Raw genomic sequence first — 27,446 nt, forward strand, 5'->3', positions numbered from 1 at the left:
CACAAACATGTTAGCCTATGAATTTTCAAAAGAATTGGGTGCCTTCATTTATGCGTATCTGTCTTGAGACATTAAAAGGATCTGATTTTCAAATAACGTGTGTGTGCTCAACACTTTAGAAAAATCAGACCCCGTTAAGTTGTCTTAGTTTGTACCCCAACAAACAGAGGTACCCATATTTACTAGTCACTTTTGAAAATCTCAGCATTAGTTATTAATCAGGTTGGTGAAAAATTCTAACACAACCCAATGCTCAGGTCACATTCACAGAGAATTGAAAACCTGTTAGCAAATCTGGAACTAGTTCAGAGTGAACATGAAATAATGTAATGGTTTTAACATCCACAGAAAGGCATAATTTGGTGGGTTTGGCTGACAGCAAATTCTGAGTTCAAACAAGTCCACAAATGCAAAGCAAAACTCAAATCCACGTGAACTAGAACTGAAGAATGTTATTACAAATCCCTGTAAACCAAAATCCTCAACTTCATAGATTGATTCTTTGTTTTCTGTATGAGCATAGGCTGAAGGAACATACTGATTTCGAAAAACTCCTCCTGCCCTATGGGATCACCCTACAGCTTTTCAAAATACAGGCAGCATTTTCCTGCTTTGCTGCTGTAATTTTAATGGGAAGTCTGTTGCCAGGATTTTGCTATTCATTTTCAAGACATGTGTGCATTTTTTTCTATTAACTCTCTGAATTGTTCAGTTCGAAATAGCAAAACACTAATACATGATGAAACACTTTCAGTTTTAGACTTGGGCTGCCACATTAATGTGCTGTTCAATAATGTTGCTATGTGATGTCACTTATGCAACACCCACACTAATTAGGCATCAACAGGACTAAACAGCAGCACTGAAAAACAGACCAGATTCTGAAGAAAATGACCTATATAAAACTAATGTTATAGGCATCAATGTTAAACAAAGGGATATTGAAAGAAAAAATGACTTGTAAAAATATGTGTATTTTCTGATCCTACTCGTGCTGGTTATGATTTTTAAATGTAGATCATAAGTATCTCTACATCACTATAATAATACAAATTGGTCAATTTTACGTTATTCAATAAATATTCTTGTCCAATAACAAGGCTACTATCATCCCCAAAGGAGATCTGAATTATTTGTTTTCAATGTGTGTTGTTGATGAAGCATGACTAAAATTTAGAATGAATGAATGATTCAATAATGTTTTTCATTACTTTTCTCCTGCCTTCCTTTTTATGGATCATTTGAAGCTTATATATATTTGCTCACCCATTGCTACCAAGGCATTGCAAAGGTGTCAGAAATGTGAAGTACCCACAAAAATGCGACTGATTTGCATGTGTAAAAAACATTCAGGTATTTGCACAAAACAGGTAATTGTAATTATTGCACTTATTGACTACATAACTTAAGAGTGCAGAATGTCCTCAAATGAGAGAGGAAATAGAGAGGGCTCAAAGGCAGGCAATGATAATTGGAAAATGATTACAAGCATGGGAAAACTTCCATATGAGGATAAATTGAACAGATCGGGCTTGCTTAGTTTACAGAGGAGATGAATAATCGTGGAAGAATGGTCTTGTGGACTCAGGAAATCTGGATTCAACTGCTGGCTGTGCCACAGACTTTCTGCATGATCTTGATCAATTTACTTCAGTTGCTCATATGTAAAAAGAGAATTAAGAATCCTCCTTTTTTTCTGACCCTTTGTTTCTCTTCCATTGTTGGCCATAACTTCTTCAGGGACTGCCTCTCATATGTTTGCACAGCATCTTACACAATGGAGCCTGATGTTGGTAGAGATGTAAATGCTACAGTAATACAAATAATTAAGAACAATGGGGGACAAAATAAAGGTATATAAAATTAATGATATAGAGAAAAATAAATGGGGTGCTTTTATTTACCCTTAACCATAATAAAAGAGCACATTAAATAAAAGGTAACAAACTGAACACTGATGGAAGGAGACACTTTTTCACACAATGCACAGTTATCCTGTGGAATTTACTAACATATCATCAAGGCCTGGACTGTAGCAAGATTTTTTTTAATTGGACACATATGGATAATGAGAATATTCACAGTGACATTGGATAGGATAATAAAAATGGGAATGTTGGAGGGGATTAGGAAGAAACTTCCCTTGTAGGCAAGTTAATTCCATAAGTGGCCATTTTCGGGGGGTTCTTTCTCCTTACCTTGGGCCAATGTCCGAACAGGATACTGGACTAAATGGCCCAGAGTTCTGATCCAGCAATTTCTATTTCCTACATGCTTGTTCAAAATATAGGGCCAAATTCTGTTCTCACTTACATTAACATTAATCTGGAATAAGTCAGATAGCATGAATGAAGTGATTTTATATTTATATCACTGTGAGAGTGGAATTTGGGCACTAATTGTTCTGAGGTTTTTATAATGGATTAATATGTTTAAGGAATTATAAAATATTGACATCCATTCTGGGCTCAACTTCCAGTGTACATGATAAATGCATAGGTGGGGACTGAGGTATGCAAAAGCTCTATCTGAGGCCTCAGTAATATATGCAGCTTCACGCTATATTCTGTCCAATGCCTTCCTGATGTGGGTAGTTCCAGGGACAGCAAGCATTTAGGGGAATTGGAAACACTCCACAAGCAAAAGACACTTCTGCACTGATAGCCTATCTACCTCTGGTAGAGCCCCTGAGATGTGCAGATGTGCTGAATCTTCATCCTCTTGTATGGTAGTGAAGGGAGGAAAAATCTATATCCCAATGAATGAATTCCGGGAATGCTCCATGAGTTGAAACTAGGGATATTTCCACTCTTCTCAGTAGAAATAACTAGAGCTGGGCATGAAGCAATGTTTCCCATCCTGGAGACATTTTTGAGATTTTTAAAAAAAATCTCATTCTGATTTGGGACTAAAAAAGCAAAATTTGAAAATGTCTGTGGAACTGAATTCTTACAATACTTCATCTGTTGTCCAGTTAACAAGAGTCTGGTCAGTTTCCCACTGTGATTCAGCAGCCTATAAAACTATCATGCTGCATCTTTTAGATTTCAGGAGAGCTACCTTATATTGTTTGCGTGGCAGGAAAACTCAACCACCGTGACATCCTAAGGTTTAAACCAAAACATCAGGTCCTTAGGTTGTTATGTCACGAGGCAATGTCATGATGTTGTGACATAAAGACTACTACCTCAGGACTCAATAATTTCTGACTGAATTATGATGAATGCAACACACCATGATAAAGTTTGGTGAATGTTACAATATGCAGGTCTCCATAGTTTTTAGGCCCATTTGTGTCCTGCAAATTACTCTTCAGGATGAGGAAATATTCCATTCAAAAGAGGACACCTGCAGAAAAAAAATAGATAGGAAAGTATACACAGTTACTATGACCATATAATCTAACTACATGTTGCTGGGCTGTGGAGCATGGGGTGAGTTGATGGAGGGAGTGGATGGCAATTAGTGGCAATGTCCTGGGAATTGTACTAATTCAGTCTCTGCAACAGGAAAATAAAGGCAGTGCCTGGGAAATCTATATAAATGAAGAAAAATAGCCCTAGGAACATCAGAGGCTTGTTTAATATTCATTGTGCATACTCTTAAAAAGTCAATACTCTTTTAAAAATTTCATTGCACAAATATGCACCACTGCACATTATTTTAGACCCTGTGACAGAAGGACTTTGCAAGATGACAGCTTGCAACCAAGATGAAGCTATAAATTACAGCTGAACATGAGTTTTTCTTTTGTTAATATAAATGTCAAACTTTGTTATTAACTTACAGTTGCCATAACAGGTTCCAGGCTTATGAAGTGCATTTCCTAAGGCCCTTAAATTAGCTCACAATGTTGATTACACACAAATTAGTCAATTAAAACAAATTAGACAAATTAGAACTCCGTCATTCTGCTAAGATTAATATATACTGTATCCAAATATGTATTTTTTGTTTCTAATAATATAGATATTTAGATATATAGATAATAATAGATAATATAATAATATTTGTTTCTAATTGTTAAAATTTAAAGTATAGAGAAGATGTAATTTGCTTTTTGCCATTTATACTATTTTGTTTTACTCGTTACATTACTCACTAGGACTGCCCTTGCCATTGGTTCCCAGGCTGACTTTTACACGTCCACAGAGACCCTTTGAAGTCAGTGTGGCTTTTAATGGGGTTGGGGGTGTGTCTTCACAGACCTTGCTACAGTTTTGAGGCCACTAATGCCTGAACCTTGCAAATATTTGCTTAAGTTTTTGCAGTGTGGCCCCAGTTCAGGAAGACATCCCTACTCAAGAAAGTACTTAAGAAGTGCTGTCCAAAAGAAGGATGGATTTAAGCATGTACTTAAGTATTTTTCTGAACTGGAGCTTGTTAGTCATTCCATTGAAACCAAGGGACTACCCCATATTGTGTATTTTTAAGCATACAGGGAGTTAAAAATGCAATATAGGACTTCATATCCCTAAGAAACTATTTATATTACAATTTAAAAAACATAAAAAGCATGAATGCCCTTTTTCTATTTGTGTTCAGTGTTATTTTTAAAAAAATGCCCTACTTCATTTTAATATACCAAGACTAAGTTTTGAGCTTAATAACTATGGACCAAATGTATCCCTATAATTAACTCCATTGCATTCTCTGTTACACAGGAGAATACACATTTCCTGCCCACTTTCCCCTCCTCTCGGAGTTCTACTCGCACAAGACCCTAGGGTTTAGAGAACAGACCTGAGTCAGTTGTGGACCTGACCATTCTTATAACCTCATATGCTTGGTGCTTCTTGGATTACCTCAATGGACACTCCTTGTGTAAAAAGTTCCCATAGCTTAGTGGTGTGAGGAGACACAGCCCACAAGCATGACTATACACAGGCAACTCTCAAAGAATTGAAATGATCTATTTTAGGTATCTATATTGTTTACTTTAGCATCATATCTAAGTGCCCCACAATCTTTTAATGTATTTCTCTCCTGTGAGGTAGGGAAATACTATTATCCCTCACTTACAGATGGGGAATTGAGATATAGACACTAAGGCCCTTGAAACAGAGGAAATCTGTGGCAGAGCTGAGAATTGAATGTGGGTTTTTTGAAGTCCCAGGCTAGTGTCCTAACCACTGGACCATTCTTCCAATAATCACCCTTAATTTTCTTTCTTCCCTTTCACAGTAACATTTTGAGATATAAACTGATTTAGTTTTCAACACACTGGTGTAAATCTGGAGTAATTCCACTGAAGTCAATGGCGTTACCCTGGTACACAAATAATTTAGGTGAGAACAGAATAAGCTCCACAGTGTTTTTGTCCTTTTTATGAAAAATCATTTTCCATAATGGACTTAATGTCCATTATGACACCTCCTCAGAGTCATTTGTACCTTTACAAACCACCATTGGATCCTATAGGTGAAAACTGCTAAATAGCACTGACACTTTTCTCCTGATATTTGGCTTCAAGATTTTCTCTTGGGATACAGGTTGATGGAAGCCAAGTCTGAGTTGTCGGCTGAGCTCAAAAAAAACCCCATGTACAATGAAACAATCAGCTTTCACTTAGCTCAGTGTCAGTGTCATTTAATGATAGGGGAGAAGAGAAACAAAACACAATGAAAAAGATAATGAAGAAAAGACCAATAGCGATACCAAAACAAGAGATTAATATAATTTGGAAAGGGGAGGAAGAAAGGACAACGTGATGTTAGTACTGCCTTGCATGGTCACTTATGCCTGTGTGAAGTGAGTGTAAAATGCTTCCCTTCTGAAATTGGCACAAGTGTAAATGCCTACAAATTCCCAAAAATTATACCAGACTGATTTGTTATTTATTTCAAGTGGCATGAAGATGAAGCACTGAATGAGAAACATGTACTACCTTTCACAAGCACTAAATTCACTACAAACAAACAGAAAAACCCAAGAACCAACATAAGTTCCTGACAGAGCATGGCATATTCCATCATCATCACTCACACTTACCATCATCTCAATTCTACTATGGCAGGGATATGGTGATAGCTCGGAAGCTTGCTTCTAATATCCACCTCTCACCAGCACTAGATGGAACTACCAAGTAATATTATTACTTTTTCTAGTGATTTAAGGTGACGGGCTAGATTCCATTGTTACCCTTCTACCCACTGTCCTTCCTAAAGAAGGATTGTTGCCACGCATGATTCTCAAGCAGACAAGAATTGTTTAACCATCATAACAAATTATTGTTCCATAAGACTCAGTGGAGAAAGAGCCTCAAAAGCTAGAGTCGGGGGTCCAGACTTTGGAATCAAGCCCACCAACAGTTAATATATGGAAGATGTCTCTTACCCAGAGTATATGAGTAATTGGTGTACCTTGGAAAAATCCATTTATATAAGCCTGGTATTTACAGCAATGTACATTGTCACTCAGCAAGTGCAGATTTAATTATTTTAACTACATTGGCACACAGGGTGCCCTTTTGTTCCCCACATTGGAACAGAGATGCTGCACCTTCCTCTCCACATGGAAAGTGGAGTAAAACACATCTGTGGCAATAACCTCACTTACTCTAGACCACAGAGAGGGCTGTTGGGAAGTTTGCAGACAGACCTGCTTTCCACACAAGTATTATAGCATAGGGGTAAGATCTGGCCCTTTGTTCTCAATAGAACTATTCATGCGAATGAGAGTTGTAGCACCGGGCCCCCATGATGAGGGTTGTTTATTGCAGCAAGGATCTCTGCCACCAGACAGAGCAATGTAATAACAAGTTGACCATACCCCTGTCACATAATGTGACTTTAATCTTTTATTTCCCTCATTGAGATAAGCCCTCTTGCTGTTTTTCTGATTGTTTAATGGTAGTTTTATGTCTCACTTAAGTTAGAAGTACCATACCATGGTAAATTAACTTAAAGTAAATTAAAGAGAGTTAGAGTATCAGGGAGTCAAACAGATTCATTAACGTGTTTATATGCAGATCTGTTCAAGTTTACCTTACAATGTTTTAGATGTAACTCAATCTGTGTCATTTTAATACAAATTTCACAACCTTTTCATGTACATGGAATGAGATTGCTTCATTGTCTTCCCCCCTTGAAGAATCTGTATGTCTTTTAATGAAAACTGGCTACTGAGAATGTTTCTCATCAGTCTTCCTTGAGGATTTTTTTCAGCTGGGCTCAGCAATACTTCATGAGCATCTACTGATAGGCGTTCCTAGCAAATGTCATCCATAACACTCTGTCTTATGGTACAACCCATGGACTTCTTTCAAATTATGTTTTAGTTGCTATTTCAGCAAGTTTCTCCCAACTCTTTGTTGAAATTATTTCAGCAAGTGAATGAAAGAGCCCCAAATTGTTTATGACACCATCCATCACCTCTACCTTCTACATATCACTGCCAGAGGAACGTCTCAGTAACTGATTTAATATCTGGGCAGAGAAAATGAGGGAACAACTCTCCTTCTGAGCACAGGAACAACAGTGTATTGATTTTAAGCCACAATCCCAGAATCTCGTGTTAGAGTTTTTGGTGGCCAGGCAGCCTAGTGGCTAGATTGTTAGTCAGAGAGTTTGGAGGGGGACCCAGATCCTCCCCACAGGCCTGTGTCGTTCGACCCCTAAACTGGGGTTGATGGATCTGCCTCTCTGCTGGGAAGCAGGGGATCAAGACCCATTTCCCTGGGCTACTTCCTATTAAAGTCTCTTTAATTTGGGGAGTGGCCCCACTAGTTCAGTTACCCCACAGTTGGGGCTTAACTGCAGGCTCCCCTTGGCAGGGGAAGGCTTACTTGCCTTCAATGGCTGCACTGGCTGGCAGGTCACTGATCCGTCCCTTCAGGCAGGCAAATAGAGAGCTCCTGCCTCCTCGCCAGTCAGCCCCCAACTGAGCCAGGCTCCCTTCTTTTCTCCCCCTACAGGCCTGGCATTGGCTGCAGGTATAGTGGGGCGGAGCTAGCTGAGCCCACAGGTTTTCTTTAACCCCTGCTGTACCAGGCAGCATTTTCTCTGCTCCTTCACAAATTCATATAGCTCTTGCTACTTCAAACCATGTTCCTTCATCCTTCTTAAAAATTGACATTAGACAGTGATAGAGAATCTTGTTCTTTTAAAGTTGTATGAGGAAATTACTAAATATATAAAAGACAAAGAAAGCAGATTTATTTGGTTATTTGTAAATTAATCAGAATATCTATTATTTAGAAACTCTGCACATACCTTTAGCAAAGGTTTTGGGAAACGTGAGGGGAAAATAGTTCTTGAGTCCAGGAGTAAAACTACATGCAGCTGTATAGAAGCTGAAATTAAATACTGGACTTTGATCTCTACATAAGCATTGTTATTTCAAGTTGTTAAAAGAGGTGTGGTCTTCTGCATTTAGAGTGGAGGAGAAAGTGCATACAGGATTAGGAAGGACAGGTGCGTGAAGAAGACAGATGGATCCTTTCTCAGTGTATTTATTTAGTAAGACACTGTTTTTTTAAAAAAGTTCATGGTTGGCTCATATAGGTGAAGTTTCAGCCCATCCCATACGAGAACAAAAGAATGTATGTAATGTCTCTATACCAATGTGGCTTGATCAGTTATAGCAGTTTATGAGTATGGCACTGCCTCTTAGCTAATGGAACTGGTCCAAACAGGCTCATGTTTTTACATCCCCAGATAACCTGATACAGGGAATCACTATAAGTAAAACACATCATAGACTCATAGAATTCAAGATCAGAAGGGACCATTATGATCATCTAGTCTGACCTCCTGCAAGATGCAGGCCACATAAGCCGATCCACCCACTCCTGAACTAATTCTCTCCCTTGACTCTGCTGTTGAATGCTCCAAATCATGATTTAAAGACTTCAAGTAGCAGATAATCCACCAGCAAGCGACCCCTGTCCCATGCTTCGGAGGAAGGCGAAAAACCTCCAGGGCCACTGCCAATCTACCCTGGAGGAAAATTCCTTCCCAACCCCAAATATGGCGATCAGCTGAACCCCGAGCATGTGGGCAAGACTCTCCAGCCAGACCCTCTGGAAAAGGCTAACAATATCCCAACATTGACCCTTTGTACTAATTAGCAATGTGGCACGTTATTGACTATTGACTAAACCCGTTATCCTATCATACCATCCCCTCCACAAATTTATCCAGCTTAATCTTAAAGTCATGGAGGTCCTTCGCCCCCACTGTTTCCCTCGGTAGGCTGTTCCAGAAATCTTGTGAGTGAATCTGTGTTTCCCAAGTAGTCTCAAGCAGATATATTTTGTTTATTTTTTTAAAAATGTGTACCACAAAAAATCCTCAAACTAAAGGAGATACAAACAGTTGGACCTGCCTTCCAAGGGGAGTAGCGTGGGCAAAAAAACCTAACTGGATTTATGACTGAGCTTAATAAGTTTATGGAGGGGTTGGGGATTGTTTGATGGGACTGGGGGCACAGGTCAATTGCAGGTTTAAATTAGTGTAAATGGTAGATTCTCTGTAACTTGAAGTCTTTAAACCATGATTTGAGGACTTCAGTAATTCAGCCAGAGGTTAGATGTCTATTGCAGGAGTGTGTGGGTGAGGTTCTATTGCCTGCAATGTGCAGGAGGTCAGACTAGATGATCATGATGGTCCCTTCTGGCCTTAAAGTCAATGAGTCTATGAGTTGAATATCAAATCTATGCAGTGAGATATCTAAAAATCTAAGGTTTCTTTAGTGCCTCTCAGTAACATATCTAGTGCCAGCATCACAATCCACTCTGTATCAGGGCTAGTATAGCCAATTTCACAGTCACATCCCTGCTTGTAAACAAAACAGGACTTTACAGGTTATAGTGACTAATTTTAAGTGAACAAATTGAACCAAAATAGCCTAAATGAAAAGTCCATAAAAATGCCACTTACAATGTTTCTAAATGTTTAAACCTGAAATGCTCAAACTACAGTTGTGTGAATAACTGATTTTTTTTGTTCATTGGCAGTTCTGGAAACTCAAGGAGGAGATTTGTTTTAGGTCAACCCTTTATACACACACAATATATATATATTATTTTCAGTGAATCAAAAACTCCAAAATAATTGTTTTTGTTCTAATAACATTGTTTTTCCCCAAAAGACTCTCCCTCCATTTCATTTCCATTTTGAGATTTTTTTAAAAAACTTAAAAGTAATTGAAGGAAATTTCAAATCAGAAAGTCATTTTAAGCTGAAAAATTGAGACATTTCAGTTTGAAAATGCCAAAATTAAATGTTTTTGACTTTTTACAGAATTTTTAAGCCCCTACCCCCATCCCCTGGAGAATTTGGTTAAATAGACATGAATTTACAAAATGTTTCAGCTGATTCAAATAATCAGTTTTGGCTGGAGAAAGAGTTTTGGCCAACAATATTTCACCCTACTTAAAGCAAACGGCAAACCAGTAACTACCTGTTATAATCTTCTGTTCTACCCTGTCTGAGTTATGCAGATTAGCAAGTCATTTCCATTATTATCAGGAATAGGTGGTAGAAACATGTTGTACTTTGGTTTTGGCAAGGTATTCAGATATCATTGTGGCAAATGTGGAAAAAAAATAGGATAAATGAGAACAATTTAATGATCAGAAGCAGGAGCTTGCAATTCCTACATCATTATGATACTTTCCTCAGACTTCTTTATGTAACACTTTGGATGCAGCAGCATATAGGGGCTTAGTTTCCTTATACTTGCAAAGAGCGTGTAATGGGGTGGCACTCACTTCCCATGAGCACCTCATGGCCAAGGATATGCATGCCTGCAGTTTTCTCAATTTCTCAGCTCACAGTGCCCCGTCAGCTGCTTTGCTTGTCAGGTGGGTCTTTGATGAGTCAGCCCTCCAGCCAAGTCACATACAGTCCATGTGCAAACAAACCCCTTCATCTCTGGACGCTTTTCACCTGCCTTTTAGTCATCTGACCCCCAGCTGGATCTGTCTCAGTTCAGCCCCCTTCTGGGGTGGGGAGTGGTAACAGGTCCACATACAATTCCTTCCCTGGACTCCTTTCTTCCAGGGCGCAGCCACTTCCCAATCGTTGTTTGGGGGGCAAGAGAGGACCTGGGCCCACCCACTACTCTGGATCCCAGCCCAGGGACCCTCTTGTAGTAGCCATGGTTTAGCTGCCTGTGTTTCCCTTGGGCCACTTCCCCATAGTCCATCTTAGTTGTGTCCTAGTAGCTAGCCAGAAGCCATTTCCTCACTTCCCCACTTCCTGTCAGCAGCTACTTGCCTTAGCTCTTGTAGCCAGCCAGGAGCACCTCTTGCTCCCCCAGTCCCTGCAAGTGGACTTTCCCAAGCTCAATCCTGCCTGGACTTTGCTGTCCATGGTCCTGTTTCTCTTCCAGCCAGCCAGGAACCAAGTGTTCCCTCTTCCAGCTCCAGACCAGCAACTAACTGCTCTGCCTCTGCTGCTTCCTTTTATATGCTCCTTCTGGCCACCTGGAGGACTTCTCTGCTCTTTTCTGGGATGAGATGAGGCAGGGCTGCAAGGCCTCCAGCAGGGAGCCTCAGGACCTAGTCCACCCTGTCACAGAGGGTTTAATAACATGCATCAAAAAGCCAGATGAGTCACAGCAACAACAAATTGTTTGCGGCTGCAAGGCACTTTAACATGAATTAATTCAACTTGCAACAAATGGCAAGTGTACACAAGCCATAAACCAGGAAAACTGATGTTTCCAAAATTGTATTAATGAGGAAATACCTTGTAATGATATCTAGTAACATTACAAGAAATGTAAAGGTAATAAATCATTTTCCTAGCTCATCACTTTGACCACATCAGCCCTCTCTTTGCATCCCTTCATTAGCTCCCTCTTCTTCATTACATCAAACACAAGCTGTTTGTCTTCACTTTCAAGGCCATTGCTGGTCTGTCCCTAACTGTTTATCTCTCATATGCTATTAAGATGTATGCACCTGCCTCTGCTCTTTCAGTGATGCCATCCTTCATTGCCCACTTGTACATTTTCAAGCATCCTCAAGCTTTTGTCCATACACCCTTCGCACATGGGAGGAGGTCCCTGTAATCACCCAGGAAGCCATCTTGTTGTCCTACTTCAAATCCATTCTTAAAACTCTCCTTTGCCATGATGCCTAAACCCACCAAAAAACTGGACAACAGTTAGGCGCTGAGACCACTGCCTATCATGTTGACCAGTATTGTTTCCTTATTCTCCCCTCTCTATCTGTCTTTATAGTAAGATAGTATATTCTTTTGAGGTTGAACTGTCTGTGTTCTGTGTTTGTACCGGGCTTTACACAATGGCTTTGTCCATGACTAGTGCTCTTCGATGTTTCTGCAAAAACTATTTTCTGTGAATTGTAGGGAAGTTGTTAAAAACAGACACAGAGGAGTTTTTGCTTCTTTGTAAGAAGTCAGTTATTGATTGTTAAATAAACTTAATTCCAGTCATGTAGCCTGTTTTTTATTATTCATGGCATCAAGAGAAACACTGCATAATAAGGGGGTGGAGGGAAAGAGAGAGAGAGAGAGAGAGAGAAAGAGTGTATTTGACTGTAAATGGCTTCCATAATTTAACCTACTGGAGGATTTTGATTGTAGACATCCAGGAGCCCTAATCTCCCAACACAGGATACAGATATCTTTAATTGCAGTTACTTTTTTCTTAGTCTCTACAGATAAAATACACACCAAACTTTTCCATGATCATTAATAATCACTTTGAAAAATGGAATTAAATATTGTTCTGCCTCTCTTTATAAAGGGAAAATAATTATACTTTCCCAATTTCCTCAATCAGCCTTGTTGTGATCCTGACCTGTATTAAGAACTGCTACCAATAAAGCTCATCTCCTCCAGCCCTATCCTGCAGCAGGGAAATACAACTTTGTATGTATTAGCAGACTATTGTGAGGCTGTAGATAGTATAGAGGACCTGCATCATCAACAAACTTCCTATTGAGCTCCTAGATAAAGTGCTGTCTAAGAAATTGCTATTAGAATTGACCTGATTTTTGAGAAAGGAATCATCCACATGTAATTCTGAATTCATCAAAAGTAAGTTATCAGGATTTATGAAAGAGTAGATCAGATGGTGCTGAAACCTTGATCCTTTAAAGTAAATGCACAAACTGCAGCACACCTGTGGTGGGATGGACTAGCTCCAGAGGCCTCCTGCTTGAGGCCTCACAACCCAGAAAAAAGAAGAAGCTGCAAGGGAACAGCCAATCAGAGGGGCTCCTCAAGCATCCAGTCAGGGGCCAGAAGGGCCATATAAAAGGAAGCAGCAGTGGCAGAGTAGTCAGTTGTTGCCTGGAGCTTGAAGAGGGAGAACTGGGTTCCTGGAAGAGCAGTAGGACAGCTCACTGCAGGCAGAACTGAGCCTAGGGAAAACTGCCAAAACTGGGACCCTGGCTGGCTGGAAGGAAGAGCATCAGGAACATGGACAGGTCAGTGTGGGCAGGCTGAGCCCAGGGGACTGAGCCCATAATCTAGCCAGACCAGGCTAGGGTACCATGATGGGCCCTACTGATCTGGTTGAAGAGTGAGCCCAGGTGTTGGCTGCTGAAAGATGGGCTCTATTGGCTGTTAAAGAAGGCAGTGCCTCTAGGGAGGAAGCCTTGGTGCTACAGCCCCATACCAGAGCCATGAGCAAGAACTAGTGACTGTATACCCCAAAAGGGGGGAGAGAGAGTGTGTGTGTGTGTGTGTGTGTGTGTGTGTGTGTGTGAGAGAGAGAGAGAGAGAGAGAGAGAGAGAGAGAGAGAGAGACTTGGCCAGAGGGCTGGGTTGCTGAATACCTGCTGAACAACCATCACCGGGGGGTGCTCACGAGAGTCAGATGCCGCCTTGTTGTAAGATCTGAAAGAAAAGCAGGCTCACAGGCCAGAGGGTGGGTGCTCATGAGAGGCGGGTGCTGACCCTGTTACAACATCAAATTTGAAACAAGGTCCTAAATGTGCTCTGTAACAGGGTACATGGACAGAGTCCTAACTATACAGCCCAAACAGGCAAATGCAGGAACATAGGCCATATTATCTGTATATATTGCAAGGGGAAGAAATTCTGGCAAAAGAAAATGACAGTGTATCATTCATGTGTGGGTCAGTTGCCTGCCCACATGATTCTAGTAAGCATGGGAGGTGAAGTTAAATATCAATTATAGTGAAATCACACTTTAAATTTACATAAGAGATCTTGCAAGTATGGTCTGTGTATTTAAGTCAAAATGCTCTTCCTCAGATCTTCCTTGATCTTACACAGTTGAGCAGGGAAATAACTGCAAAGCTCAGTGTGCAGGCAAAACTAAATACAAACCTATTAACTACTAATTCAAACAATATGCTATCAGGGGACAATAAATGAACACCTGTTAAATCTGGTCTAGTAATGGGGCTGGTGTGCCAGCTGGAAGAAATCTATACTAATGCTTTGGGCAGAAAGGGCTTCAATCATGTTTCCCCAGTCAACACTATTAAACTGAAAGATTAAGCAAATTCTTACTGTACTCACACTCTGGGGAAGATCACTCCCATTGTGCCTCAAAGCCAAGGAGTAATCGGAACGCATAGTTAGCTGTGGTGTTATAAAAGAAATAACATAACCCACTGAGTGGCACACACCTATGGGTACGCTGCCTATAAATAATGCATCAGTCAGCATACATGGGCTGATTTGAAGCAACAAAATAAAACAACTGAGAGAGAACAAGAGAACAAATGAACAAGAGAACTTGTCCCTCCCACACTGATATGCCATATTCCCCAGTTTAACTGATGCTTTAGTATTTCCAGTTTTGAGATGGAAGGGCTGGTGCTTACTGCAGTCTAGGTAGTGCAGCTGGGTTAATGACACTCTAAAGCAGCTGATCAGTTCTGTTGTAGCAGTTGCCTTTTCATAACTTGCTATCTATCAAACTTAGGGCAGTCTGGGCTTACTGCTGCTGTTCCTGGACTCTGTTGATATCTCTATTCTGTCATCTATTTCAGGACCGCTCTTGCATTCCTCCAACCCTCTGAGCTCTAGACACCACCTGTATGGAGGTGGCATTCCGATCGTGCCCCTGAACCAGAACCAGAGACAGTCTACATTTTTTGACAGAAACCATTCCTACTGAAAAATGTAGATTAATCTAAATTAACATTTTACCAGGAAAAACATTATATTTTTATGAATTTTCTCAAATATCCTGTTGGAAAATAAAAAAGGAAATGTGTTTTGAATTGACATTTTGAAATGAAACAATTCAACTGGAAATAGTTTATTTTGGAAAATAAAACATTTAAGTTTTCCATTTTTGGATTTTCTGGGACTTTTTTCTTTTTCTTTCCCTTTTTTATTCCACTCTCCTCTTTCACTAGAAAATATGGAGAGATGATATGTTTGAGGAACTCCACCAGAGAGGTCCTTTGGGGCCATCTGCCTGTCCCAAGTCAGGGTAAAGGAGGAGGGTTGGGCGTGGGGCTAGCAACTCCACCCTGTAAAAATCAGCTTGCTACAGAAACGCCAACAATAGAGTTAACAGAGACTTTTAGCCTGGAAAAAGAAGGGTCTTCAACTCGAAGATGCATGACGCTGGGTGGTGAAAGCCGCGAGGAAGCCACTAAGCCGATCACCCTTCTTGCAGCCAGGAGGATTACCATCGGCACATGGAACATGAGGACCATGTACGAGTCAGGAAAGACGGCACAGGTTGCAGCAGAGATGAGGAGCAACAACCTGACCCTACTAGGCATTAGCGAGACAAGATGGACGCAAGCTGGACAGAGACGACTGTTGACAGGAGAGCTGTTGCTGTATTCAGGACATGAAGAGAGCGACGCACACCACACACAGGGAGTAGGCTTCATGTTGTCCAAGCAGGCACAGAGAGCACTGATTGGTTGGGAGGCACATGGTCCCAGGATCATCACAGCATCCTTCAGAACTAAAATGAAGAGGATTAAGATGAATGTTGTTCAGTGCTACGCTCCAACCAATGACAGTGAAGAGGAGGACAAAGACTATTTTTACAACAGACTCCAGAAAATATTAGAGACTCTCCCAGACAAAGACATTACCATCCTTATGGGAGACTTTAATGCCAAAATTGGACCTGATAACACAGGATACGAACAAGTCATGGGGACCCATGCTCTGGGAGAGATGAGTGAGAATGGAGAGAGATTTGTGGATCTGTGTGCACTTAACAATCTGGTCATAGGAGGCAGCATCTTTCCTCACAAGCGGATCCACAAGAGTACCTGGGTATCGCCAGCAGGCATGACAGAAAACCAGATCGACCATGTCTGCATTAGCAAGAAGTTCAGAAGATCCTTGCAGGACGTTAGAGTTAGAAGAGGAGCAGACGTGGCGTCCGACCATCACTTAGTGGTGGCCAGATTGAAGCTGAAGCTGAAGAAGAACTGGATAGACATGTCAGACAGAAGAGCGAAGTACAACGTCAACCTTCTGAAGGACCATAAGACCAAGGAAGATTTTGGATTGACGCTGAAGAATAAGTTTTCAGTACTACAGGATCGGTCTGAGGAAGAGGAAGACAGTGTACTCAACAGATGGCAGAAAGTGAGAGACACACTTAGGTCAGCATGCCAGGAAGTGCTTGGAATTAAGAAACACCAGCAGAAAGAGTGGATCACAGCAGAGTCCTTGACAAAGATAGAAGACAGAAAGAAGAAGAAGGCAGCAGTCAACAACAGCAGGACTAGAGCAGCAAAGGCCAAAGCTCAAAAAGAGTATGCTGAAGCCCACAGAGCAGTGAAGATGAATATTAGGAAGGACAAGAGAGATTATGTGGATGGACTGGCAGCAGAAGCAGAGCAGGCAGCATACAGCGGTAACATGAAACAGCTGTACGATACTACCAAGCGACTGTCTGGAAAGTTCAGCAAGCCAGAACGTCCCGTTAAAGACAAGCAGGGAAAGTCTATAACAGGAATAGAACTACAGATGAACAGATGGGCGGAGCACTTTGAGGAACTCCTGAACAGACCAGCACCACCAAATCCACCAGACATCGACCCAGCCAACGAGGACCTCCCAATCAATTGCGATAAACCAACCAGAGACGAGATCAGAAAAGCCATCACCATGATGAAGAACAGGAAGGCGGCTGGACCTGACGATATCCCAGCAGAGGCCCTGAAAGCAGACCTGGATGCTTCAGTGGAAATGCTGTACCCCTCTTTGAGAAAATATGGGAAGAAGAAGTGATTCCGGCTGACTGGAAAGAGGGATATCTCATCAAAATCCCCAAGAAAGGAGACCTCAGCAACTGTGCCAACTATAGAGGAATCACACTCCTGTCGGTGCCAGGGAAGGTCTTCAACCGAGTCCTCTTAAAGAGAATGAAGGATGCCATCGATCCACAGCTACGAGATGAACAGGCAGGTTTCCGGCAGAACAGATCATGCACGGACCAGATAGCAACGCTCCGCATCATAGTCGAGCAGTCTATGGAGTGGAACTCCTCGTTGTACATCAACTTTGTTGACTATGAGAAAGCATTCGATAGCGTGGATTGAGAGACCCTCTGGAAGCTCCTTCGGCACTATGGCATCCCAGCAAAGGTGGTCAACCTGATCAAGAATTCATACGACGGCATACACTGTAGAGTGATCCATGGAGGGCAGCTCACAAACAGCTTCCAGGTGCGAACCGAGTCAGACAAGGATGCTTGTTGTCACCACTTCTCTTTCTTCTCGTCATCGATTGGATTATGAAGACATCCACTTACAAGCGTAGGAATGGAATCCAATGGTCATTGTGGACCCAGCTTGATGACCTGGACTTTGCCGACGACCTTGCACTCCTTTCGCACAGTAAACAGCAGATGCAAGAGAAGACCAACGTAGTGGCAGCCACGTCATCACAGGTTGGCCTCAACATCCACAAGGACAAGACCAAGATCCTTAGGATCAATTCCATCAGCAACGACCCAGTCACACTGAATGGAAGCCCCCTGGAAGAAGTGCAGTCCTTCACCTACCTAGGTAGCATCATCGACCAGCAGGGTGGCACAGACGCAGACATCAAAGTAAGGATTGGTGAGGCAAGAGCAGCCTTCTTACAGCTCAAGAACATCTGGAGCTCCAGAGAGCTGTCTTTGGCAATAAAGATTAGACTGTTCAACTCCAACGTGAAATCAGTCTTACTGTATGGAGCTGAAACCTGGAGGACAACCAAAACAACCACCAGGAAGATCCAGACCTTCATTAATAGCTGCCTCAGAAGGATTCTCCAGATCCGCTGGCCAGACACCATCAGTAACATCCACCTCTTGGAGAGGACCCGTCAACTCCCAGCAGAGGAAGAAATTAGAAGGAGAAGGTGGGGCTGGATAGGACATACACTACGCAAGCAGCCAACCAACATCACCAGACAGGCACTGCAGTGGAACCCCCAAGGCAAGCGGAAAAGAGGCCGCCCAAGAAATACCTGGCGACGCGACCTTCAGGTTGATAGCAAAAAAATGGGCTATACCTGGAACCAGCTAGAGCGAATGGCCCAGGATAGAAGACTATGGAGATCTGTTGTTGGCGGCCCATACCCCGGTTGGGGTGACGGGCATGAATGAATGAATGAATGAATGATGATATGTTTGAGAAAGTGAGAGGGGAAAATACTCTGCCCCCCCCTCTTTTTTTTTTACTGTTTTCCAACTAGAAAAGATTTCTGCTTTTCCAACATTTTCCAGTTGAGCCTGTTACAATTCCTTTAAATGTCTGACTACCAACTATTCATACCACTGATAAATAGCTAGAGCTAATCAGGAGCAAAGGAGATGTTAAAAACTACTTCTGTTTATTCTGATATACAATCTGATGACAAAGCGTGTGCTTATTGTGGCCCTAGTACCTATCAACAGAATGTCTACACATCCTTTGAACGTGATTGCTGCAGAAGCATTGCAGTCCTAAGAAATGTGAAGTTTATACAAACCAATGTCTAACTGTTGAAACAGACTGTGCATGTCACTACTGAAAATCTGGAACACCAGATTATATTATGGTGTGTAGTAAATAGTGATCAGGCTAATATATTGGAAGCCCTCCCAGCAGTATCTTGACTTTCTTCTTACAGAGGAATAATCTTTGCACAGTCTGGATGAATGCTGTTTCACAGCACATCATCATTACCCAATCAGAAATGTGGCAAAACAATTCCTACAAGACACCACAATCAATGTTCACTTGGGGAACAAAATGTTGTGAATGAATAAGGATGACTGTTTGGTAGCCAGAAATTTGAGAAGATATCTCAACAATTGTAGTAAACTATAAACTTTGTCAAGAAGCTAAGACTACCCAGCCTAAAGAACCCCTTAATATTTACACACATGCCAGGCAGAACCTAGAAGGAAAAAGGGGCTGACATCTGTAAGGGTATGGAGACAGAAGTAGCTGATTGCAGTAGAGAGAGAGTTGGTATCATTTATTGACAGATACATGTACTGTGGTTACACTTGTATGGTGTCTGTCCATAAATGACACCTACTCTCTAAAAGAATGATACTCATCAATTCACAGTACAACTGAATTACTGCAACAAGGGCGGTTCCACTTCTGCTATACAGAATCTAGAGACAGAGTCTGTAGTGAAGACCAAATTGTCAAGATCTTCAAAAGTCAACAATGATGTATTTTCCAGATTCTGGGATCAAAATATCCACAGGGAGAGGGATCTAAAAACCTGAGCATTGCATAAGGATTTAATAGACAAAGCAAACAAATGGCAAAGAATAACATATAGCTTGATAATAAGGGTGTGACAGGTTCCCCCTGGGATGCCACCTGAAACTGGAGTGCCACTGAGCCACCTGACCCACCAGCCTGTGCTCCCTCTCACACTGTACTGCTATGACAAGCCACAAAGCCCTCCAGCCTGCACTTTCACCAGCATTCATACAGGTAGGGACACACCCAGCTGCAGTTACATGCAGACTCTCTAACCAGCAGCTTCCCAGCCTGGTACCCCAGAGCAGTAGCATCCTGCCCTGGTCAAATCTGGCAGTATATGGGTTAAATACCCAATCCCCCTCTTCCTCAATGTGAAGAGAACAATGCACACTTGTGGTAACCAAGCAGAGATTTTTCCCAGGCACTCCAGTCAAAGCTCACTGGTTTAGATTAAAACAAGTTTAACTAAAAAAGAATGGATTATAAATGATAGCAAACAGATCAAAGCAGATTATCTAGTAATAAACAAACTGCAAACTGAGATTAACACACCTAGATAGGTAGACTATGAATTAGCAAATCCTCACCCTGAGTGATAAACAGACTGGCAGATTCTTAAGGCATAAGATGCCTTGGCTTTGCAACTTGGTTTTTCCAGGTTTTCAGACACAGGCTAGAAATCCCTCTAGCCTGGGACCATCATGTCCCCAGTTCAGTCCTTGTTCCTCAGGTTTTTCCAAGTGTGTTGTTGTAGGAACAGTGAGGAAACATCATGAGGTCATTTCCCCTTTTATATCTTCTTCCCACATGCTGGAAAGCACTTTTGCTGTGACCTGGGTCAAACAGTTCCCATTGTGTAGTGCTATGTCTAAGACGTTTCTATTGTACATAGTTCCTGGGGTAATCCTTGTGGTTGTGTGTATTTCCTCAATAAGACATTAAAATTGTTTGGCCTTTTTACTGTTGTATCTGAAAGGCTGATTGTGGATGTTTTCAACCGCACAACATGTTTCAGTAAAACATACATAGCCAAACTTCAAAACTTCATATACGACGATAGCACATACAATTCAACAAGATATTATGGTGTAGCAGATCTAGCCTTTTAGAATGATACCTCACAAGGCATACTTTGTACAAAACGTATCCTAATTACATGACAGTGATGAATATTGGGGTGCCAGGGTATCACAAAGGGTAACTGTTAATCTACCAGGTACCTCAAGCTTGTCAGCCTATCTGCCTCTCCCAGGGCTGTGTTTGCTCTGAAGTGTTAACAGGAGTAACAAGTAGTAAAAACATATCTACAGTTTGTCACCAAAGTAAGCAAATCTGACCCTGAATACACAGAGGGATCTAATCTGACCAGTAAATAGGTTTTATTTTTACACGGTGACTTTTCAGAGTAAGACCCACATTTTAAACTGTCTACAGCAGTGGTTCTCAAACTAGGGCTGCCACTTGTTCAGGAAAGCCTGATTAAGGATTAACTTTGAAGATTTACTTCTAATTACTACTTGTGTGAATTAATTTGCAGCTCCTGTAGACCAGTGTTTCTCAATCTAGGGCCGCCGCTTGTTCAGGGAAAGCCCCTGGCAGGCCGGGCCGGTTTGTTTACCTGTCGCATCCGCAGGTTTGGCCGATCGCAGCTCCCAGTGGCTCCGGTTCGTGGCTCCAGGACAAAGGGGGTGGCGGGAAGCGGCGGCCAGTACGTCCCTTGGCCCACCTCCCTTCCTGCAGCTCCCATTGGCCTGGAGCAGCGAACCTCGGCCACTGGGAGCTGCGATCAGCCGAACCTGTGGACGCGGCAGGCAAACAAACTGGCCCGGCCCGCCAGGGGTTTTCCCTGAACAAGTGGTGGCCCTAGTTTGAGCAACACTGGTCTACAAGAGCTGCAAATTAATTCACACAAGTTGTAATTAGAAGTAAATCTTCAAAGTTAATCCTTCCTCTGAGCTTCCCAGTGCATCCTGCCTTCTCCATTTTGTTTTTTTAGGTCCTGATCTTGCATTCACAAAGTGTGAATTCAAGTATTCCATGGACTAATGGGACTACTCACAAGCATCGTTTTTTGTTTGTTTGTTTGTTTGTTTGCAAGTGTTTACGTGTTTGCAGGATCGCATTACCTTAGATTATCAGTGCTCTTGGGGAGGACTTGTCTTCATTTTGTGCCTTGTGCGTAACCATTAAAATAATTTTTTCCTTGGATGACCATAATTCTCCCTGATGGGCGAAAGGAGGGACAATGATATTATGTTTTGAACTGTACTGTGTATTAACTAACAATGAACCATATTGATGCTACATTTTAATAAGCTATACATAGTTATGATATGATAAAGTTGTTGATTTCCCAAAAGTTGTTATGAGAAGATTACCAAATGTAATCCACGTTGATGGGAAATCTGTTGAGAATAGCCTGGGACTGCCCGTGTGTCTCCCAATGTTATTCTGGAAGTAACATTTGGTCACCTATCACTCCAACAATGCCCCATACCATACCAAGTTTGAGTGCTCAGATCCAGCCACTACCTTTGGAAATTCCCAGAAAAGTCGTTTTCTACTTGAGCTAGCCTATAAAATAACACAGTAGTTACAAGCGTCATCATGTGATATTACAGGTGTGTAAGCTGTTGAACTGGGTGCTAAACAGTCAATGCAATGAATTGCGGGTTAACTACATAACTCACATTGTTGTTAGTAGACCTTCCATAGCTACTGTAAATCTCTCTGTTTTCCTGAAAATCCACTTATAGCTGATATTCCAGTCATTTTCCTCTTCAAATACCATATTCCTTGTATTGATTTAAGGCTATAATCAGAGTTCTGAATACCTTCCATGAAACAATTGGTGTTAAGTAGATCTATATCACTACTTCCTGTGTAAATAACACTACTTTTCATGAAAAGAAGAGAAAGGGACTGAGTAAAAAAAGAGAGAGAGTGAAAGATATGCAAAAATAGAAATGAAAGTAATAAATACTATCTTGGAATCAATTCAGGAACTGTTTCCACTGAAGTCTGAAACATGAAATTCAAAATGTATCTCACATATATTGGTTTTTATTTCAATAAACTTTTCTGTTTATTTTGATGCAAATGTATCAGCAAAATAAGAAACCCAGATAAAAACAAGGATGCTGCTAGTTCTGTTACATATAACATCTAGCTTTGAATTTGCTGTGCACTGCTGGATCAGTTAATGGGTTCAATAACATTGGTCTAGATTCAATATTGTCTGTATGTGGTTGTTAATGGATAAATTATGAATAATTCATAAACATGAAAATTAAATCAGTGAACTCTAATTTAAGGACTGTGTTTGAAGAAAAACAAATTCCTTACATGGTTAAGTTTTGTTAAGTCTGTGACTTTTAATGTATTTTGGGCTTAAAATTCTATGTCTGGTACAAAATAAACAAAGTCCAGTTTAAGAATAAATGTTCCTTTGACTAGGCAGAGTATAAATGAGTGAATTATACATGAGCATTAAATATGGTCATGTTGAGAACACATTCTTGGCCTCTTTTAATATAGCTCTAAATCATGATAAATTCTGAATCATTTCAATTGATGACTCAAACAGTAAATTACATAGAAAAATATTATTTATATATTTCCTGCATAACATTGCAATGTTGTTGTTTGTTAAAATATAGCGGCTTAAAAACAAAGGTTTACTTATCTGTTTTTAATATTAGTACTTTTTTTGTCAACCTTGTAATTGTCTGCTTGTGGAAGGACTGGGGTTACTACAGCAGGGACTTTGGATCCCGCTTAAAATAGTTCTCTGTTAGAATTCCTTACTATATGTACCAATTTTCTTGCCTTTCTATTCTCATCTTTTTGAATATCTATTTCCGCCAAGAAACCCAGGAGCAACTAATATTTACTTGAGGCCTGATCCTATTGCCATATGCTTGAAGGCAAAACTCACACTAACAGGAGCAGGAACAGAACCTAAATTCAGATCTCAAGGATTATCCATAATTCCTACAGCCATATAACCTTGCATGCAATCCTGTCAGATCACACAAACTAAGAAAAGATTTAACTAGGTCACCATTTGGATAGACAATCTACCAGTAGGTGCTAAAGGAAATGGTGGAGTTGGTGAAGAAATTAGCTCACTTCTTTCAGAGTTTCTAGTATACAAATTCTCCAGATTTGTACTCCTGGAGATTATGATGCAAATTCCGATTTTAATTTAAGTGGTGTAAATCTGTGGTAATGGCACTGACTTCTTTGGGGACACTCCAGATTTATGCTGCTGTAACTTAAATCAGAATCTCACTCACTGTCTTTTGTCTGAGATATAAAATCAAAGTCTTGATCACTTGTCGTCATCAGAATCCCACAATACTTTTCAAAGGGCTAGGAGCACCTGTGTTGGGGCCAATTCTAAATCATGCAACAAGTCTGCCCCTTTCATTTGGATATGACATTTTTCCTTCCTCCCTTTCACTGAGTATTGTTATAAGTAGATATTTTATCAACCCATGCACCATCGGCAGCAAAATGTGCACCTCTAGAATTGGCTTGTATAGTCATCAGAGGGCACACCATGAGACTAACAATAGATGATCTGCACAGATTTGTCATCGGATCGATGGACTACCAAGAGACCTCAATGGATTAGCCGAGATACTACAACACACCACTTAGAACAGGAATAAAGTGGTGATATTTGGTTACTGCAATGTGGTAACTAACAATAAGTGTAGATCTTTGAAAGTTGACCAGTATGAGTGAGCATGTATGCATGTGCGTCTGAGAGAATAGCACAGCAGTGGTTTTGTTTCACAATAGCCAAAGCTAAAACTAGACTGCTGAAGCCAAAGTGCATATTTTTAAAATGTTGTTCGTATTTTGTTATAAAATATAAACACAACAAAATAAATGATATATAATATAAATATACACACCAGATAAAAATAGCATATGCACAAATAAGAAAATCCAAGTGCATGTTTAATGGAATATTTATGGAATTCTCTCTTAGAAAACTCAGTCTGACTTTCCCATTCTTATTTATATATTTAACAACACAAGAAGAAAACAAATCTATTTAACTAGAAAATACCCTTTTTGGTATTCTGAACAATTTACCATTAGGAAAAGAGAAACATTTTTAAAAAGTTTTAAAATGTTAAACAGCTAAAAGGTCTCCAAAATGTTTCCATTAGAATTCAAAACTACTTCAACACTAATCTCCAGTGATGCAGATTAATTGACAACGGTGTGACTTACATTATTTATCACATTCTTAGATCATTTTATTTCATTGAATTCTGTTCATAAAGACAGTATACCTTACTTCTATTTTAACAACTTTCTGATAAACAGAGATGAGCCTCTTCTGACTGTGGAATTTACACCTGGCATTTTTATCTAGAGTAAGGTTTAACTGATGCATAGTACAAGGATGTTCTCCTGTAACCTAGTGTGCATGCATTGTTATGTTCACTCTACTTTCATGCTACTCCCAAAACATAAATATTTAGTGTTTCCATGGTTTTTCTCCTGCTATAGACAATGAATTTGTAATATTCTGTGAGGTCTGAGTCATGTGTGTCAAGCTTGACTCTAGTATCTTGTACAATTTTTCAATTAATATGCAACCTAGACTTGTTGCCTAGAAGAAATGGCTTTAAATAATTGAATTATATGATGAAGGCCAAGTTTGCTCAGAGTGTAAATTTAATGAAAGAGCGAAGAGTCAACGGCAATTAATCCTCCTGTGATCAACGACAGAGGGAAGGAGAAACATTTCTAATCAATTGTTAAGCCAAAACAAAGTCAATGGTGAGTAGTTTTTAGATTTCTTACATTCCCCCACCTCCCCTGAATTTTAGAGTTCAGGAAACAGCAACCCTCAAGATTTAAATATCCCCCATTTATGCACCAAATATTTTTACCATGAGCAGCTTTTTTCACTGACACAAGTACCAACCTACCCTAGCTATCTGGAGTTTCTGTATTCATTCAGACCTTGGCCTTTCTGCTAAGGTTTTTATTGCCAGTTTAGTAATGTGGACATTCATATGGGTGGACTGATTACCATATTTCACAGGGGCAATTAAATTTAGTGGTGGAGTGGATAGGGCACAGGATAAGAGACCTGGGTTCCATTTCCACTGACCTTGAGTGTTTGTACTGTGCCTTGCACAACTGGGCCATGATCTCAGTTGCATCTTCTCAGCACAACTGTAATATTATTACTATTAATCCAGTACCATCTCTCAGATGGTGATCAGTTGGAGATGATTCAAATTAAGATCTACTTGAACATAGTATGGTGTTATGAATAAGCATGAGTGTGTACAGTCCTAATCCAAAACTCATTGAAGTCAATGGAAATGGCCCTAAATCTCATTATCAAATCCATGAGCCACCCACTCATCCAATAGGACCTATGCTCATTTCCCGGACAGTCACAGTATGCAGACAGAAATTATTCTAGCGAACTGTATTTTAAGAAGAGAATGTGGTATCATTCATATAGATTTAATCCAGAATTTAAACTGAGGTGTGAATTGGTTTATCAGTTTTCATTGTCTTGCCTTAAAGAGAGCCTGTGTTCTCTCACTAAAGGAATGAATGTATGCAACTAGAGAAAAGTGACTCATATAAGGATTCTTAATCAAGTATACAATATTTTTCTCTTTTTAAAAAAACAAACAAACACATTTTCCATTTAAAATTAACCTCTTGTTTTGGTACACTTACTTGCACAGGGATATTCTATTCAGCCATAATTAACTAAAAAAAAAAATCCTGATTTCCAATGTTAAAAATTGTAAGGACCAAAATCTGCTATTTTTATGGTTAAGTAATGTATATTTTTGTACCTTTCTTATGAAAATTTACTTTACTTGGCAAAAGCCTGAGGAAATTAAGCATTTAAATGGAGGGAAAGAACTTTAAAGTTGTCACTTTAACAGTTATAGGTTTTTTCATCCTAAGAGTGGCACTATGCCCTTAACTGACTTTAACTTCAAATTTCCTGCTTGTTATTGGTTTGTGTCACATCTTTAATGTTAAAGATTTCTCTGTTACAGGGCATTCCTAGCTATTAATGACTGGCTGGCTAAAGCTGAGTGTCTGAGGTACAGCTAACATTGTATGGTCTAGGAGGAAGATGGACTGATGGGGTAGAGTAGGGGTCCTAAAGAGGGCATATTGTGCTAAACTCACTCAGACTTTGAGGCACTCACCTGAAATGTGTCCAGGCACCTTGCTTTTTGCACTTAACCAGTCACAAAGGCTTCATATACACTAGCATTTTTCTTAATACATCCCACCGCAGCATTAGCACCAGTGCAGTTCTACCAATATTGCAATGGTTGGAGTGCTGGGTATAGATCAGGCACCGTCACTTGAACAAGCATAGCATCTAACTCTACTCCGAGGGGGTCTAGCTCACATAGTGGTTAAAACACCAGCTACTGCCAGCCTGTCAACATTAGTGATCTCACTGTTGCCACAAGAGGTGGAGATATGCCAATGGTAGGGCAATTAAGAGACACTTTCAGAAAAATGCTAGTTGGGACAAGACCAAAGTACAAGTGATTGTGAAACATATTAGCTCTTAATTGTTGGTAATAGGAATGTTGGAGAATGATGCTTTCAAAAGCTAAGGGCTTGGCCTGGTTAATAATTGGATGATGTACCTCCGTGCAGAAACAGCCTTAGGTATACAGTAGGTCAGTAACATGCTCACTCATAGAGAGAATGCCCATATTCTTTTGGTTGATACAGCTTGTTCCTCAGCTGGTATGTCAGCATAGAAAGGGTGATAACCTCACCCCTT

The sequence above is a fragment of the Mauremys reevesii genome, linkage group 2 (assembly GCF_016161935.1).
Source record: "Mauremys reevesii isolate NIE-2019 linkage group 2, ASM1616193v1, whole genome shotgun sequence".
Classification (NCBI taxonomy): domain Eukaryota; kingdom Metazoa; phylum Chordata; order Testudines; family Geoemydidae; genus Mauremys; species Mauremys reevesii.